The sequence below is a fragment of the Lemur catta genome, chromosome 1 (assembly GCF_020740605.2).
Source record: "Lemur catta isolate mLemCat1 chromosome 1, mLemCat1.pri, whole genome shotgun sequence".
Classification (NCBI taxonomy): Eukaryota; Metazoa; Chordata; class Mammalia; order Primates; family Lemuridae; genus Lemur; species Lemur catta.
In genome coordinates, this window is record NC_059128.1 from 76913727 (window position 1) to 76925855 (window position 12129).

The 12129-nt window shown below is 42.1% G+C and overlaps 2 protein-coding genes across 2 annotated transcripts in view; one reads left to right on the plus strand and one right to left on the minus strand.

Annotated features, from left to right (window-relative positions):
* Positions 1–3801, minus strand: part of ZNF106 (zinc finger protein 106) — a 65799-nt gene extending 61998 nt beyond the window's left edge. Inside the window, exon 1 of the mRNA XM_045539437.1 lies at positions 3572–3801. The gene's annotated coding sequence lies outside the window, so the exon portion shown is untranslated. The remainder of the gene's footprint in view (positions 1–3571) is intronic.
* Positions 3802–6595: 2794 nt separating this feature from the next.
* SNAP23 (synaptosome associated protein 23) overlaps positions 6596–12129 on the plus strand; it is a 30775-nt gene continuing 25241 nt past the window's right edge. Inside the window, exon 1 of the mRNA XM_045539584.1 lies at positions 6596–6704. The gene's annotated coding sequence lies outside the window, so the exon portion shown is untranslated. The remainder of the gene's footprint in view (positions 6705–12129) is intronic.

The following is a 12129-nucleotide window of genomic DNA, read 5'->3' on the forward strand; positions in this document are numbered from 1 at the left end:
GCGGTGGCTCATGCCTGTAATCCTAGTGCTCTGGGAGGCAGAGGCGGGTGGATCGCTCGAGGTCAGCAGTTCAAGACCAGCCTGAGCAAGACCCCATCTCTACTAAAAATAGAAATAAAAAAATTATCTGGACAACTAAAAATATATATAGAAAAGATTAGCCGGGCATGGTGGCCCATGCCTGTAGTCCCAGCTACTCGGGAGGCTGAGGCAGTAGGATCGCTTAAGCCCAGGAGTTTGAGGTTGCTGTGAGCTAGGCTGACGCCATGGCACTCACTCTAGCCCAGGCAACAAAGTGAGACTCTGTCTCAAAAAAAAAAAAAAAGGACAATCCAGAAAAATTTTAATAAGAATTGGATATTAGGTAATACAGAAAACTTATTATTTCACTGTAATTATGATTATGTAAAAAAGTTTTTATTAGATATTAAAATATGTAGGGGTCAAATGTCAGGAATTAAAGCAACTATTACAAAGTATTGACAGATTCTAAAATCTGAGGGATAGATTTATAGAGGTTCAATATATTATTTTCCCTACTTCTCTGGTTATTTAAAATTTTTTCATAATAAGGCCAGGCACAATGGCTCATGCCTCTAATCCCAGCACTTTGGGAGGCTGAAGTGGGAGGATGGCTTAAGGCCATGAATTTCAGATCAGCCTGAGACCCTGTTTTTACAAAAAATAAGAAATTAGCTGGGCATGGTCGTGCCAGCATGTGCCTGTACTCCCAGCTATTCATAAGACTAAGCAGGAGGATTGTTTGAGTCCAGGAGTTTGAGGTTGCAATGAGCTATGTGGATACCACTGCACTCTAGCCAGAGCAACAGAACAAGGCCTTATTAAAAAAAAAAAAAAAAAAGTAAAATTGCAGAAAATTATTCCCCCTCCCGTTTCCCAGCCACCAACACCTCCAGCCACTCTTACCAATTTCTTATGTATTCTTCCAGAAATTCTTTTTTCCAATTTATTTTGTGTTAAAATACACAACATAAAATTTACCACCTTAGCCATTTTTAAGTGTACAGTTTAGTGGTATTAAATACATTCATAATGTTGTGCAACTATCATCACCATGCATCCCCATCATTATTTTCATCTTGTGTAACCGAAACTTTATACCTATTAAACAATAACTCATTTCCTCCTCCCCCAACCCCTGGCACACACCATTCTACTTTCTGTTTCTGATTTCGACTACCTTCCACAGATCTTCTATGCCTATACAGTTGTCCCTTGGTATCCATGGGGTACTGGTTCCAGGAACCCCCGTGGATACCAAAATCTGAAGATGCTCAAGACCCTTACATAAAATGGTGTAGTATTTGCATATAACCTACTTACATCCTCCCGTATATTTTAAATCATCTCTAGGTTACTTACAATACCTAATACAAGGCACACATGACTTCATTTGTAATGGATGCAATGTAGTACTCAGCACTTGGCAAATTCAAGTTTTGCTTTTTGGAACTTTGTGGAATTTTTCTTCCTGAATATTATCTGTCGGTTCCTTGAATCCATGGATGCAGAACCCACGGATATGGAGGGCCGACTGTATATGCAATAGATTTTTTAAAACCACAATGGCTATAAAATGCACACCGTCTTTTGTACCATTTCTTTCTCCCTGTATCATGGAGATCAGTCAATATTAGCACATACAAAACTGGCTCATTCTAACAAATGCACAAATTTACTTAACCAATACTTTATTGATAACACCTGGAAACGTATATTTCTTGGTAGTTTCTTTCAGATAAAAAAAAACAAAACACAATTAACTGCAACATTACCATTAGCAATTTCACACACTACAGGTGCAATTTGAGTATTCATATGTAACTTGTCTGCCTAGGTGCTCTTACTCATTGGGTACACAAATTAATCCTCAACTTCCCACTAACAAATTCCAACCACAAAACACAAAATAAGTATACTTCTCTCTGAGCCATTCCTGGTCCCAGGACCAAGTAGTGTAGAACCTACTATTGTTACTTACATCTCTTGTAGAGTAGCCTTCAGACTATATGGTACAATAATCACCATTCACAGTTTTTCTTTTTTTCTTTTTTTTAAGACAGGTCCTCACTAAGTTGCCCAGGCTGGTCTCAAACTTCTGGTCTCAAGCTATCCTCCCACCTCAGCCTTCCAATAGCTGGGACTACAGGCACGAGCCACCCTGCTTGGCTAGTTTTTCCTTTTTAAATATCCTGCTTTTAATTAAAGCAATAGGTTCTGAACATTAACCTGATCAGACTCCTTCACATCCTCTTCCTCCTTCCAGGCCATTTTAAAGTTTTCTTCAAAAACCATCTAATAATAATTTCTAAGTAAGGGCTCCTACCATTTTCTAGACTCAAGAGTTAACTCTAGAAAAAGAAAATAAAGAGACTTAATTCTAGAAACTGTAACTGTAATGCAGTTTGCTTTCCCAGCAAAAGTACTTAGAATATCTAACTTGGTGTAACAAGGAAAAAGATGAGCTTTGGCATCATATTAGGTGAATTTTGCCACTTCGCCTAGCTAGGTTAGCTTGAGCAAATTACCACCAGAATCCAAAATGTCTTGCAAAAACAATCACCTTCGATTACAATATCTCATTAATTCTTTTTTTGTGACACCTGAGTGTATTTGGCACACGTGCTAAATACCAGATTCAGAGTCCTCACCATTACACTATGGAACCACCAGTGCTAAATAAATCCTAGTTGAATCCGAATGTTATCTTCCACTGTTTCATCCACCATCAAACTTGAGAACAGGGCTTAAAACAAATTTTAAGATTTCCCGTGGGATTTACAACAGTACTAAACTCTGAGTAAGTACTCTAAAGTTATTGTGGCTTGAATAACCTGGGTATAAACCATTATGGTGGATAAAGCACTCATTTGGATGGAAGAGAAGAACTTCCCTTAACTAGGACGGCAGTCTCAAATTGCTAAAAGCCTCGGAAATCTCAAACTTCCCACCAAGGTGGCTTAATCTTACTTTCCAAGAGGATTAAACTGAACAGACTGAAGGAGGCGAGAGGGAGCAAGGCATTTCCTCTCCGTAATTATGCACCGAGATTCGAACTAAATATTAAATGGACACATACTGGGAGCTCCAAAATTAGTTGCTATTATTAAAATGCATCCCACAAGGAGAGAAGGCGAAAAGGAGGAAAAAAGAACAGAGACTGGCACTCACAACAGGCCGAAAAGTGTGTCCCTGGCCTGAGACTTACAACCTCTAAGAACCAGGGTCTTTGGGCTCCCTGCTCAACTGGGGGCTGAAGGAAGTCCGCGGCTTCTCCTAAAGGTCAAAGGCTCTGGAGCCACGTTTACTTCTGGGGCTGGGAGCAGAGCTGGAACGCCCCCGCGAAAATCCGTACCCCGAAGCCAGAAGCACCGCCCGCCCGCAAACCCGCGCCGGCTCTGGGAGAGGGACAACCGGGTTGCCCTGCGCCGCAGCCTGCAGGAGCAGAGACCCGGCCACGTCTTGCAGCCCCGCAACCTCCCTCAGGGACACACCACCGGGATCCTCCGGCTCCGATCCGCTCAACGCAGGCCGGCCGCTCGATACTCACATTCACAGCCGACCCCTCTTACTCCATCAGGCCGCCGAGGGCCAGGCGAGGGAGCTCCCTGACGCCCCAGACGGCCCCTTCAGTCTCGGGTCCGGGAGCCTGCTCCGGACCCGCTCCCCGCCGGGCTCCGCCGCCGCCGCCGCCGCCGCCGCCAGCGCGCAGGCGCACACCGACGCCGTCACGCTCCCTTCCCCCACCCCCTTTGCGGTCCGCCTTTCTCAATATTCTAGCTTTATTTGAACACAAGAGAGTGAACAACGGACACAGGACGAAAAGGCTTTAAGCAAAAAGAATGGAGGAAGAAGAAAGGTGGGCCAGCCGGCGGGAGATTCAGTCCGCTGCATTGGACGCTGTAACTAAGCCTCCCATGGCCCCTTTTTCATTCTGTCCTTGCTCTTTCCGGGCCTCCCCCATCTCCTACTCTCTTCCTAAGTGCCCCGCCATTCCCTTTAGAGAGTGGCAACTGTTTGGGCTAAATCTTCAAACCACTCCTAACTTGTGAAACTTGAAGTTTAAAGTGCAAGGGCTTTAGAACAGACAGACCCGTGTTCAAATCTTTTAGCTACTAGTAATTTGTGACTTTGGGCAAATTACAAGTTTTCTTGGAACCTCAGTATCCCGAGTTAAAATTTACATAATGATATCTCACAGGGTGTTGCCGGAGTTAAATGAGATAACATAGGACAAGTGCCTATCCATGAACGATGCCTATCACAGAGTAGACATTCCATCAATACCAATGATTATATTCTTACTCATACCTAAAAGTATTTAAATTTGTCATTAAACTTAGCCCATACCTTCAGGACCCTATTTTAGTGACCAAGACTAGTCAGATAAATGAAGTCACATTAGGTTGATAATGATGTGAAGTGTTACTCCTTCTATACTATTGAAATTATAGTAACATCTCTATTTAACAAGACCTTCAAAGCAGCTATCTCCATTTATGTGTAAATCTAGATTTGCTTCTAGAGATTTAGGAAATTCTTCCAATTCTGTATTTATGACATCACAAGTCCTTGAAACACTCAAGGTCTGCAGTATGCTGTTCTTCTACCTCCTTTAAAGGCATGCAATGGAATCCTTTACCCTATAAGCTCAGGGCCAAAGTCCAAGGAAAAGCCACAGAAGACCTCAAGGTCAGATATTGGTGAGCACCCAATAACCCTAGATTAAGTTTTCTCAATCTTGAAAATTTTGGAGCAGATAATTCTTTGTTGTCAGGGGTTGTCCTATGCATTGTAAGATGTTTAGCAGCATCACTGGATACTAGATGCCAGTAGTACCCCCTTATCATCACAATAATCAAAAAACATCTCCAGACATTGCCAAAGTCCGCTGGAGGGCAAAATTGTCCCTGATTAAGAAATATGGCATTATTATCAATGACCATCTCAACCCTAAATGAACTCAACTATACATTTTTCTCCACCTCTACCCTCAAGAAGTGATTACTACTTGAGAAAGCTACACAGAGGAGCAGAAACTGGTGAGTTCATTTTTACCAACAAGCCCTCAGTACTGCTTACCAGTCCTACTACTTTTCTCTGGTCAATTTGTTCTATCACTTTCCACAACAGTATTCCAAGTCTTCTCAACTTTCCTTAAAACTATGAATACCACTTCCTTTTCTATCAGGAGATGACCTCGTCTCCTACTTCACAGAGAAAACAGATCATCAAATGAGAACAATTCTTTAACTTCCTGTTACTTAACTAAACACACAAACTTACAAACACACACATACTTCCTCTCATTATAATTGAAGTAGTGTCTCTTCCCTCTCTCTCTCTCTCCTCTTCTGTTCCAAGACCATTCCTCCTGCCATGCTTTGAATCACCTCTACTCTTACCCTTTCAAGATCTTTACCTACTGACTACCCCTTCTCCCTTCTCTTTCTTTGTTCAACTGTCTTCTCTCAGGTCGATCTTCCCGACTATGTTCAAGTTTCTCCTGTCTTAATTCCAACAACAAAAACAAAAAATCTTGACCCCCTCAGGATCTTCTCTCCCTCCTCCCTTTCAAGGCCAAACTTTCCAAAAGTATTCTACAACTTGTCCCCATTTCTGCATCTCCCCCCTCTACAAACTATTGCAATATATTTTTCAACTCCATCATTCCACCAGCTTTCACTTAGATCACGAATGACCTCTGTGTTACTAAATTCAAAAAACGTTTCTCAGGCTTCATCTTCCTCCATCCCTTAGGAATAGACTACCTCTTCTTTGAAACACTCTTTTCTGATTTCCAGCACTTTGTTTTATTCTTAGAGGTGGATGGAAGAGTTCCTGGAGCCAGTGGTTTAAAATAATCATCCACTTTCTTAAAACCCTTCAATTGCTCTCAGTGGCCATAGTATAAAGTGTAAGCTCACTAGTCCAAAATTCAAAGACCTTCTAAGATCTGGCCATTGTTAGCCTTTTAAAGTTCATTTTCCTCTACACCCAAGCATTTACAATAAGTGCTAAGCCTCTAACAAGGATGAACTACAAGAAATGTCCGGAAGGCACTATGCTGTTCCTGACATAGACTGTTCCCACAGCCTGGAAAACTATCTCCCTCCCTCCCGGACTTCCGGGGGAACTCCTGCTTATCCTTCATGACTCAAAAGTCACTTCCTCCAGGAACCCTTCCAGACACCCCTACGAATAAAACACTTTGTTCACTGTGAGCCAAAGGCGCCTTGGATTTTATGTGTGCGACGCACAGTATTCTCCCCACTGTAATTTGTTGACATATCTCTCAGTCTAGGCAAATTAAGAAACCCTGTAGGGCAGGGAAGGCATTCCATTCGCCTTCTTTTCCTCAGTGGTCATCCCGCACAACCCCTGGCAAACGGTTTGCCCCTGATAAATGTTTGTTGCATGAACACCTCCCACCTTCGGGCGGGTCTGGAATCTGTCCGGTTAACGGGTGAGTTCCCGGGCTCTCCGCCTGCGTGGCAGGGAGATTTAAACCCCCCAGCACCGTGATTGGCTTCAACTGCAGAGGTGTGTCTGCGCCGGCAGCGCCGGGGAAGTGCGCAGGCGCGCGGGTTCGGCGCGCGCAGGCGCGACAAGGGTGCAGCTTCAGGTCCGGTCTGGGGGTGTCCGAGCTGCCGCGGTCGGAGAGGAGTGACCGGAACTGCTTGGTGAGTCTCCAGGAGTAGGACTCAGGGACCTGGCTGGGATGAAGATTGGGAGAGTGTCCTGAGGAGAAAGAGTATATTGTAATGGTTGAAAAGTTGGTGGAGGCAGGCTTAAGACGAGGAGGGGGCGCTTTGGCCCGGACTCGGCAGATCCGGCCCGGAGCGAGGACGCAAGGCGCCAGGACGCGAACGAGGGGCTGGCGGAGGAAGGGCGGCGGGATGGTGGTCCCTGGACCGGCCCTCGAAAGCAAGCATAGGTCACCTCCCACCTTCTCACCCCCACTGTGTGGCTGTGGGCGAGATCCATAGACTGTATGGTGAACACAGTGATCAGATAGCTCTGAGATAATTGTTTGAAGAAGGATTCCGAAGGTCGTGGTATTGGATAGCCCTTGCTCTCTAGGAAAGTCGACCCTTACCTCGCAGTTTTACTGTACGAAGAAAAGGGTCAGTAAAAGAATGAATTTCACAATTCAGGGGTTGGCGTAGTGGGTGGAGGGGAGAGAGAAGTACTGTAAAGTGCTGTTTCACCTCTTTCTCTTCTTTCTTTTTTAATGATTAGTCACCACAGTGTTAGGAAAGGCAGCTGATGGTAGGAGGAAATCAAAAGACAAAAAAGTTGGGAAAAAAAAAGACGAGAGGGGAGTATCATTTCGCCTTTTGCTACTTGTCATCTGCAATGAGGGTGGTGGGACGGCGACTGGGAGAGCAAGAGGGGAGTTTGGATACTGGCAGCTTTCTGACACTGTTCCCTCAGCTTTGTGAAAGTAGTGTCACTTCTTAGGAGCAGATATTTCAGGAATTGAGAGGGATATTACTGCAACTGCCCTGCTACCACTAAGACTTTTTTTAAATGTCCCAGTAAAATACTAATAGTGCAGATATAGCCGGATAGAAATGATTCTTCCACGTTCTGGCCTATCCTGAAAAATACCACACTTGAAATTCAGGAGACATCATTAGCTAGAATACTTTGAAATCTAATCTTAGAATATTTCATAGCAAAGTAAGAAAAATTAATATTCTACCACCAGCAAAGTTGATGCCTATGGCATCAAATGATCCCTTGTCATTCATTCTTTTGGCAGGAGGTAATGAGAAAGAATGCATTCATATAAATATCAGCAAGTAGGACAAACACCTCTTCTCCCATTACCATGTTGCTGTGACAGGGCATGTGAAAGTAAATGATCATATAACTTAGCCTGCTTCTTAAATATTTATCAGTCTTGCTAGGGTTTTTAGCTTGTGGGTATGCACTAGAAGATTGCTGTTACAGTTCAGGAATAGTGATGACTTTTTATGCCATTATTTTCCTCATAATGTTACACTCTTTCTTCTAAATAGTAGAATTTCTGTTTGCATCATGGTGTTGGTTCCTTTTGGTGTGAGTGAACTTTTTTTTTTCTTTTTTTTTTTTTTTGAGACAGAGTCTTGCTCTGTTGCCCGGGCTAGAGTGAGTGCCGTGGCGTCAGCCTAGCTCACAGCAACCTCAGACTCCTGGGCTTAAGCGATCCTACTGCCTCAGCCTCCCCAGTAGCTGGGACTACAGGCATGTGCCACCATGCCCGGCTAATTTTTTCTATATATATTTTTTAGTTGGCCAGATAATTTCTTTCTATTTTTAGTAGAGACGGGGGTCTCACTCTTGCTCAGGCTGGTCTCGAACTCCTGACCTCGAGCGATCCACCCGCCTCGGCCTCCCAGAGTGCTAGGATTAAAGGCATGAGCCACCACGCCCGGCCTTGTGAGTGAACTTAAGTACAGTACACAAGCTCACTTAACTAAAGGTCACGTCCTTTCTCTTCATTCAGAACACAACCTAGAACCAGAAGGAAAGTAAATGAAAATAGACCTATGCTTAAAGGATAGCTGTTGGATCTTCACTTATTATGAATCATACCACCATCATGATTTTTGCTATTTAAAATACTGTCTGTTAATATTTTACTTCTTTTTTTTTTTTAGACAGGCTTTTGCTCTGTCACATGGGCTAGAGTGCAGTGGCGTCATCATAGCTGACTGCAACCTCAAACTCCTGGGCTCAAGTGATCCTCCTGCCTCAGTCTCACAAGTAGCTGGGACTACAGGTGTTAGCCACCACGCCCTGCTAATTTTTTCTATTTTTTGTAGTGACAGGGTCTTGCAATATTGCACAGACTGGTCTCGAACTCCTGACCTCAAACCATCCTCCCATGTTGGCCTTCCAGAGTCCTAGGATTACTGGTGTGAGCCACTGCACCCAGTCTACTTCATGTTTTTAATTGTTTTTTTTTTTAACCTTACCCTGTCCAAAGTGATAATCTGTGAAATCATGATTTTGATGTATTTTTATACCATTTTCCTAGTATACATTATAATGAATATATAACCATTAAATGCACACCTTCCATATGTAACAGCTAAAATCATGTTCTTGTTTTGCACTTTGAAAAATACTGCTTTGGGCCTAATCCACTTATTTTTAAAATAAAAAGATTGGACTAAGGCCAATGGGCTTGAAAATTCTGTGAGCCCTTTGATGGTGTTCATTACTGTGACACAATTCTAGCAAACTTATCTGGTTGCGCCAGATGAAAGTAGATTAGAATAGCAAAGGGAAAAAAGAGGATGTTTGCACTTTTGCATTTTTGTGAAATTAGTTGTGTCTCTTTTTTTTTTTTTTCTGAATTAAGGCTTTTTTCCCCTTTTTTGATTCCTATATCTCAAACATTCTGGACATCTATTTTGGGGCTATGGTTGCACTTTGCATTACATATGTGTTAGCATTTATAATACATAATGTTGCTTGCATTCAAGGGTGCTGAACTTTTAATTCTAGTATTATATTTTGTTTCCAGATCTATAGGTTGAAAGATGAGCAGATGACAGGGACAGCTCTTTTCTTTGTTGTGGTGGGTAGGGACTTGAAACAGATGGAGCCAGTCAGTGCCTCCAACAATTGGAGGAAGTGAATTATGGAGCCAGGAAACAGCATGTAGTGTGCCTTTTTCAATATTGAGACTAAAAGGGCTCCATTTGCCCTCATTTAAATTCACTGACATTTTGGTTTTGGTTTCAATTTGATTGTGTTGCTACTGAAATATTTAAATCACTAATCACTGTGTTTTTCTGGAATTCCCTCATATTGATTTCTGTGAGTTCTATAACTTAGATTTAAAGTTTGTTTTAAATTAATTTTGACAATGTTTTGACAATTGAAATTACTTTAGATGGCTTCTTAATGCTTATAAAATAAATATAAATTAATATAAATTAAAATAATATAAAAATCCAGCCAGGTACAGTGGCACACACCTGTAGTTCCAGACGCTCAGGAGGCTGACCAGGAGGATCTCTTGAGCCCAGAAGTTTAAGACCAGCCTGGGCAACATAGCAAAGCTCTGTCTCTAAAAGTATAAAATAAAATTCAAACTTCTTCGTATAGTATTCAAAGCCCTTCACACTCTGTCTGGCAGATCTTCTGTCTGCCTTTTTTGTAAAATTAAAAAAAAAATTTAAGAGACAGGGTCTAGCTCTGTCATTCAGGCTGGAGTTCAGTGGTGCAATCATAGCTCATTGCAGCCTGGAACTCCTGAGCTCAAGTGATCCTCTCACCTCAGCCTCCCCAGTTGCTGGGATTACAGGGATGAGCCAACCCACCTGGCTCTGTCTGCCTTTTAAAGCAACCCTGCCCTCTCTATACTACACACTTGTTATGTTCTTGCCTTGACCACTGAGGCCTTACATTGTGGCATTTCTTTGGTAATTTGAAATCATAAATTTTTCTGGAGTTGATCATACTTGGATTTTGACTCACACAAATCAAAATCATGAGAGATGTTTAATAATTATGAAAGATTATAATAGCTTTATTGAGCACTGTGTGCCAGGCACTATTCTAAATATGCATAAGTTAACTCAATCTGTATAACACTTGAAGTAAGCATTATTGTTCTCATTTAATGAGGACACTGAAGCACAGAAAAGTTAAGTAAACAGTAGTTGCGATTTGAAATCATTATGCCTCCAAATATTGAGTGCTTAACCACTATACTATATTGCTGTTTGTATAAACAAGAATACCACTCTTTCAATGTTCTGTGGGGGATATTCTTTTCCAGGGACCTGAGTGTTTATGTTCTGTATATGTGGCTTCTGACTCCTGGTATCAGAATATTTGAGAAGCTAAGTAGAAAGCATCTAAATGATCTTAGAATCAGAGGCAAAATACTTGGATGGTTTGGGTGAATATTTCATTCAGGCAGGGTGAATCCTTGCCACTTATCCCCACTATACATTTGGTATCTCCCTGGCAGATACTGTAATTACGTCTGCCAGATTGTTTTTCTGTCTATCCTGGATAGATTGCCAGCTTCTAGCTCCTTAGCGTCTTTCTTATCTTTCTTATAGAGTATCCCCTTTCTGTTCCCACAGCCATTCTTGTAGACAGGGTTAATATAATGGATTACGATCAAAGCTACATCTGCCTCCCCAGGATTACTTAGAGTGAGTCACTTAGAGTGGAATTGTGGAAGTTCCAAGGTGGACAGGGACTTGAAGACCAGGTGTTGGACATCAAGCAGTTAAGTTAAAATAGGTGCCTCTGTAGAACTGAAATGTAATTTTGGTTTTCTTTTTGGTTCCTGATTTTTAGTGGTACTTTCCCACTCATTAATGTGACTTCTGTCTTGAATCATATGCTTCAGTGTACTTTGAAACCAAGCTGTTTAATAGATATGATTCTGTGCCATACCTATTACATTTGCATAGTTTGGGGACCTTTATATAAGAATGGTTAAAGTTGTTCACTTAGAAGGAGGTAGAAAAGAAACTTGAGAGGAAGTAAAAGGAGGAAGCTATCCTTAACATAAATGAAACTCTTACCTAAATGCCTTCAGGAAGAATTAAATTTCCTAATCACAGTTTAATGTCTTTCTGGCCTAGAGTATTTTGGAATGCTCAAATCAAAAACCCATGGGATGAGTGAATAGTTTGCATATTCCCATATTTTTTGAGTATGTGAATATTTTTAACTTTTCATATTAGAAATGGAATGTAGGAGCAAAAAATATATTCCTAAAGAGAAACCAGCCAGGTGCCGTGGTGCACACCTGTAGTTCCTGTTACTTGGGAGGCTGAGGATGGAGGATCACTTGAGCCCAGGAGTTCAAGGGTGCGGTGAGTGAGCTATAATCATGCCACTGCACTACAGCCTGGGTGACAAAGCAAGACCCTATCTCTTAGAAACAAACAAAAAAAGCCCCAAAACCCTAATGTATAACACAGTGGTTTTTCAACCTTGGCTTAACTATACATTGGAATCTCCTGGGGAGCTTTAAAAAAGACTAATGGGGGGGGGGCGTCCAGGGTCCCACCCTCTGGAGATTCTGATTTAATTAATCTGGGATGCAGCATGGACCTCTAGGTTTTTAAAGGCTCACCAGAT